We start from the raw sequence: 6,484 nt of genomic DNA, 5'->3' as shown, positions 1-6,484 counted from the left end.
TATGTTGAGGCTTCATTAATTAAGACGTAAAACATTGAACTATGATGCAAATGTTGGGCATTAGTAAGATTTAAGGGATTTTGACTTTGCGTGCAAGTGTTGGAAACATGAACTAGCAAGACCATCAATTTGATTGAGAAAAGAAAATAATCCAACTCGAGGTAGACAATAATTGTATATGCACAAAAGTAAGTAAGTTGGACCTTCCAATGTAACCATTGGTATAAGGGATAGCCTTGGCAATAAAGTTGAGTTGATAGTAAGAAGTTACTAAAAGTGGGTTTGGAGCATTACAAGATAATATGTATTCTCTTGCATGGACAATGAGTTAACTAGCTTTAGGGAGTACGAGTAATCCAAGCTAGGACTTATGAATCAAGAAGGTTTTATCGTTAAAAAAAATGACTTCAAGGATCAATTACGGTTATTACGAGGTTATGGAAATGTGTTATCAATTGACTGGCGCTTTAGCATCTAAGGACTTCAAAACCTTATTTTCAGAGGGAATTTTAGACTCATCCGCAACAGGGTCTAACTAATGATATGTGATTGTTTTAAGGCTAAAGAATAATATGAGCACTGTCTCTTATACACATCTAGATGTGTATAAGAGACAGGACTTAATTCCTACCGTTCACACGCCCTTCAGCTTGCCGCCTCTAGCCACGAGAGTTTCGCCGTTGCCAGTCCGAGCCGTTAAAGACCGTCAGTTCAAACTGCCTCTATCAGCCGTCGAAGGCCGTAGACCGCACGACCCAAGCCAGTCGCCCGCGCCGTCGCCGCTCCAGTTTTTGACTGCTGCGTGCCGCACCAATCTTGCCAGCCGGAGGTGCCATCTGAGTCGTCACTGCCTGCTTCGCCCTCACGCCTGTCTCTTATACACATCTAGATGTGTATAAGAGACAGCTGCCAGTCCGAGCCGTTAAAGACCGTCAGTTCAAACTGCCTCTATCAGCCGTCGAAGGCCGTAGACCGCACGACCCAAGCCAGTCGCCCGCGCCGTCGCCGCTCCAGTTTTTGACTGCTGCGTGCCGCACCAATCTTGCCAGCCGGAGGTGCCATCTGAGTCGTCACTGCCTGCTTCGCCCTCACGCCGCTCGATCCGTCTAGTTCTGTTGCTGACCGTTCGCACGCCGCCAGCCCAGCTGCCGATCTCCATCGGTCACTGCCTCCCTTCGCCACCGTTTGTCAGATTTTGGCTTATGGTGAAGTTTTGGGTAAGATATGAGTCTTTTAGAATTTTCTTGAAGATTTTGGTTACTCAGTTGGTTTTGGCTAAAATTGTTAACACCCATTATGTTTGGGCCATAGATTCAAGCATTGAAGGAATTTTAAGGTCGAAGTGTGTTGTCAGACATTGCACAGGATTAAGTTGGGTTCACAAACGGATTTGAGTTTGAAACTAATTTTGGACCAAGCAACATTTTGGTAAGTATATTAAGCCTTGGAAGGATTGAATTAAAATGTTATTGTTGGAATTTGTTTGAGGTTTTAACCATTATTATTGAATTGCTTAGATTAAGGCACTTATTTGAGAGACTGAAGACAATTTGGAACAAACTACACTTTGAGCTTTAGATTCAAGTTTTGGAGAAGTTTTGAATTTAGACGCTAACGACTTGAGTTTGATTCTAACAAAATTTTGGTGTTAGAACTTTGAGATGATCTTGGTCAAACCACTTTTGGGTAAGTTGTGCTGGTAATTTGGGAATGATTTAACGTTTAAAAATTGGGCTTAAAAGTTAAGATCGATTTTTGTCCATGTTCTAGGATCTCATTCAAAAGTTGTGGAAAGCTAGAAAGGAGTTTGTTCGCGTGATTTAACCTTTGGACTTTATTTGAGGTAAGTAATCTTACCACTGGAACTGCCCACGGGCTAGGCTTTAGTTGTATGCTAGCATGGTGAGTGTATGTTATAGTAAATTGTTAGCATGTTGATTGATAGTATGACCTGAATCAAAGTATGTTCTGGCACGAGTTCTGAATTGTTTAAATACACATTTAAGCACTTGATCGTTAGTATGTGTTTTCATATGTCGACGTCTGATTTGCTGGTGTTGAGGCATACTTGTATGTTGTAGAATTATGATGTAAGATTTACATGAATGTTGTATAATATGTTAAGGATTATGTGTATGTGATGGAGCCATGGTACCAAGGATTTCATGTATGTTTTAGAATTGTACGGTGTTGATTCTTTGAATGTTGAGACTGTGTGAATATCCTCATTGATTAGTTAGATGCTCACCAGTTTTGTGTTTCCTTCGAGATTCACCAGTTTTGTGTTTCCTTCGGGATTCACCAGTTTTGTGTTTCCTTCGGGATTCACCAGTTTGTGTTTCCTTCGGGATTCACCATTTTGTGTTTCCTTCGGGATTCACCAGTTTTGTGTTTCCTTCGGGATTCACCAGTTTTGTGTTTCCTTCGGGATTCACCATTTTGTGTTTCCTTCGGGATTCACCAGTTTTGTGTTTCCTTCGGGATTCACCAGTTTTGTGTTTCCTTCGGATTCACCAGTTTTGTGTTTCCTTCGGGATTCACCAGTTGTGTGGGCATACTTAACTACAATAGGATAGGACTCAGTCTCTTGTCTGTTTCATGTGTTTATGTGTCATATGCGAGTATCTAGAGGACATAGATGTCTAGTCTGACCCCAGTGGTGGGGCTACTTACTGAGTATTTCATACTCATTCTTTCTTATGTTGATGTTTCAGGAAAAGGTAAAGATGTACCGGCGATGGCGCAGCGGAATTCGTGATCGTGTTATTGGGACTAGACCTTTTCGCTTCCGCATCTTGAAATTTGTTATTTGGTTTTACTGTTTAAAATTTATTACTAAGGATTATTTCTTTTATATGCCTTTGATTAGCCTTTAAGAATTTTGGGTACCCTATTAACTGTTTTAACAATTACATTTAATAAACGCCTTTTGAACTTCTCTTATTTAATTAGCATTTATTTCAAATAACTGAGCGTTTTTAAATTTTGTGCATGTATTTATTTTAGTAATGGCCTTACCTAAGTCCTAGGGGGTCGGGTCGTTACATTTACACCAAGTGGCATCTCTACCATTTCAATGAATTGTTAAAAAAACAAGTTCACGGTTCACATTTATGCTAAAACCCCCACATGGTGGTCGATCATAATCAACTTCATCAACATCATCAATCATATTACCATTTGTAAACAACATAAATTCCAAAAATTTATCCGTCATTTTCCAAAAGAAAAAAGACAAACAATACATTCAAAGTTGGGCAAACATCCCCTAAATTCTCTCTCCCACAATTTTACTTTTCCCATTCACTTCTCTCATCAGTGAGTTTTAGAGTTTTCTTCCTCTCGTCTTTTTCTCAGTTGATATATTTTCTTTTCATAATTATTCTCTCCTCTGTTTTTTCTTCATTTCTTCTCACTCTCTTCCTCTTTGTCCAGTGAATGCTAGAATGAAACATACTTCCATTCTTTCTTTCTAGGCTCATCTTCCATCTTTCAATCATTAATTTCTCTCTTATTTCAATTTTTAATGCAGAGATCTCTGATTACTCTCTTGTACAGTTCTCAAATTTCCTTCTTCTTTACTTGCAAAAACCATATGTGCAATGTATTTTCCTTCACACACTCTAATGTTCCCAAAAAAACCATTGGACCCATAAACCATGATGGAGTTCTAGGGCGGCGGTGGGGGAATGGTGATTCTGCAAGTAGTGGCAAGATGAGTTCCGATTACCAAAAAAATTCCTCGTTTCGGTAGTCCCAAAATAGGGGTAGCGGCAAAATGAGTGATTGTCCGGCAAGATGAATTCCAATTATGGTGAAAATTTTTCATGGCACCCAAATAAATTTATACTGAGCATCCGTCGGTGTTTGGAAGTAAGATTTTTAGTCAAAAGGACAAATATGAGAAAGACCCATTTCACCCACCATGGCTACTGTACTTACTCAGCATAATTCGTTGCAATTCAAAAAGGAAGGAGGTGGAAACAGCCAGTGGTTTCGCTGAAGAATACTAGCATCGAAGCAGCTCCCAAAGTTCAGCTGAAAAAGTACTAGCATCGAAGCAGCTTGCAGCTCTGAAAGTTCAGCTAAGTTTCACCTTTCCATGGTATAGTTTATGGAATTCGATGCTTGTTTTTCTCTAGGTTTGATCTGATTTACTTGATTTGCATCTGGGTTGCCTCGAATTTACATCTTCTTGGGAATTTCTTTGTGATTTAGCTTTGCAGATGGGTCTCTAATGATTCGGTTCTTAGTTGCACTTTTACGCGTCTTCTGATCTTTTTTTTTCGAATAAGAAACAAACAACTAACTAGTACCAAATCTACACACGACCCAAGAATTCTATAACAACTACAAACTACATCTTAATCTTCTCGAATTTAATTCCAAAAGAAAAGAGGAAAAATTTGGTCGGCTTGGATATGAAAGCTAATATACATGTTTTGATATAAGGTATTGAACTTTCTGTCTATATCTTTTTTCAATAAGCTTTAGTCTCCTATTTGGTGCAGCTTCAGTAAAATCTATTTCTTGGCAATATTAATGGTTGAGCAGTGTTTAACATAGTCAGTTGGAGACACTATACAGCGATCTTGTTCTTCCATCATATCTTTCACAAGCAACGTATCCATTAAGAAAGTCATGTCATTTTTGAATCTTTCATTTTAGATGACAAGTATTCTTCTGTCATATACTTATCTTTTTCTTCTTCCTTTTGATGCAGGGCATGTGAAGTTGTGAACTGTATGATTCCGTGCGAGTTGGTGTTTGAGGCATCTTATTTCATTTACCAATGGACTTCAGCATCTCCTTGTTTCTTGTTTTAGTTTCTCTACCCACTATTTTGGCTCAGAGAGCTACACACGCTAGTATCATAGTAGATGGAGCTGCAGTAGTTGCTGAAACTGATGATAACTATATTTGTGCCACCATTGATTGGTGGCCTCATGATAAGTGTAATTACAATCGTTGTCCATGGGGGTATTCTTCTGCAGTAAATTTGGTGAGAATTAGATACTTTTCATCCTCGATGTTTGAACAAAGGATTTTGTCGCTAATTCTCTGTGATTGATTCAAGCTCTGTATGTTTCCTTTTTTCAGAACTTGTCTCATCCTCTCCTCTTCCTTGTCAAGGCAATACAAGGTATTCTTTCTTGATAACACGAATCTCGATGTTTTTATCCATCGTCAGAACTATACTAATGTGGCAAAATAAAATTTCTTCTTATAAGAATCCTCTGTAACTGCTATACTTACACCGATGTTGTGTGGCGGGTCACATTTGGAAGCTTTTGAGCATTTGAGGATAAGAATTGGTGGTTCTCTACAAGATCAAGTGTTGTATGACGTAGGAAGTTTGAAGACACCTTGCCATCCATTTCAGAAGGTGAATTGGGGGCTGTTTGGTTTTTCCAAGGGGTGTTTGCACATGAGCAGATGGGATGAATCTAAACCAATTATTCAAGACCACAGGGTAAGACATTTGATTCTTGTCTTTCTTTGCAACTCCTTGAAGTATTAGTTTGGTATGTGATGAAAAAGAAGAGAGAGAAGAGAAAGAGGGCATACGGATCTACGTGGAAAACCCTAGTACAGGGAAAAAAACCACGATATAGAAGTTTCTTATTGTAATTTTTGATACACAGAATACAAAGAGATTGACATATAAATAGAATCGTAGGGACCTAGAGTACTGTAAAAAGACAAAAATATCCCTAGGATACAAACCCTACTTTCAACACTCCCCTCAAGTTGGAGCATAAGATATTAACAAGGCCCAACTTGCTAACACAAGAGTCAAAATTCTGTCTGGGAAGCCCTTTTGTGAACATCTGCTATCTGTTGACGGGAAGGAATGTAGGGGATACAAATGTTGCCACTGTCAAGTCTCTTCTTAATGAAATGTCTATCAGTCTCCACGTGCTTTGTTCTGTTATGCTGCATTGGATTATTTGCAATGCTTATTGCGGCTTTATTATCACAATAAAGTTTCATCCGAAGATTACTATCTTGATTGAATCAATTAGGACCTTTTTCAGCCAAAATTTCTTCACATATCCCAAGACTCATGGCCCTGTATTCTGCCATCGACACTGCTTTCTGGTAACAACTCCCTGTTTCTTACTCCTCCAAATAACGAGGTTACTCACAAGAAGGTACAATATCCAGATGTCGACTTTTTGTCTACCGCAGAACCTGCCCAATCAGCGTCCGTGTACTCCTCAATGCATCGGCTGTCAGATTTCTTGAACATCAACCCCTTACTAGGAGAGGTTTTCAAATTTATCTCAGGATGCATTCCACTGCTCTCATGTGTTCTTCGTAAGGAGCTTGCATAAACTGACTGACTGCACTGACAGCATAAGATATGTTTGGTCTGGTATGAGAAAGGTAAATCAATTTTCCAACAAACCACTAATACCTTTCCTTGTTGATCGGAACACTATTATTTAGGTTGCTGAGTTTGACATTAACTTCCACAGGG

General features: G+C 39.0%; 1 long non-coding RNA gene across 1 annotated transcript; it reads left to right on the top strand.

Annotated features, from left to right (window-relative positions):
• The first annotated feature begins 936 nt into the window (after positions 1–936).
• On the top strand, positions 937–5,126 carry LOC120071576. Its single transcript, XR_005480291.1, has 7 exons — positions 937–1,217; positions 1,312–1,428; positions 1,518–1,686; positions 1,771–1,843; positions 2,715–4,105; positions 4,724–5,002; positions 5,101–5,126. It is a non-coding gene; the product is annotated as an uncharacterized LOC120071576 (long non-coding RNA).
• The last annotated feature ends 1,358 nt before the right edge of the window (positions 5,127–6,484 follow it).

This window comes from Benincasa hispida, chromosome 2, assembly GCF_009727055.1.
Source record: "Benincasa hispida cultivar B227 chromosome 2, ASM972705v1, whole genome shotgun sequence".
Taxonomy (NCBI): Eukaryota; Viridiplantae; Streptophyta; class Magnoliopsida; order Cucurbitales; family Cucurbitaceae; genus Benincasa; species Benincasa hispida.
This window is presented reverse-complemented; position numbering and strand designations above follow the sequence as displayed.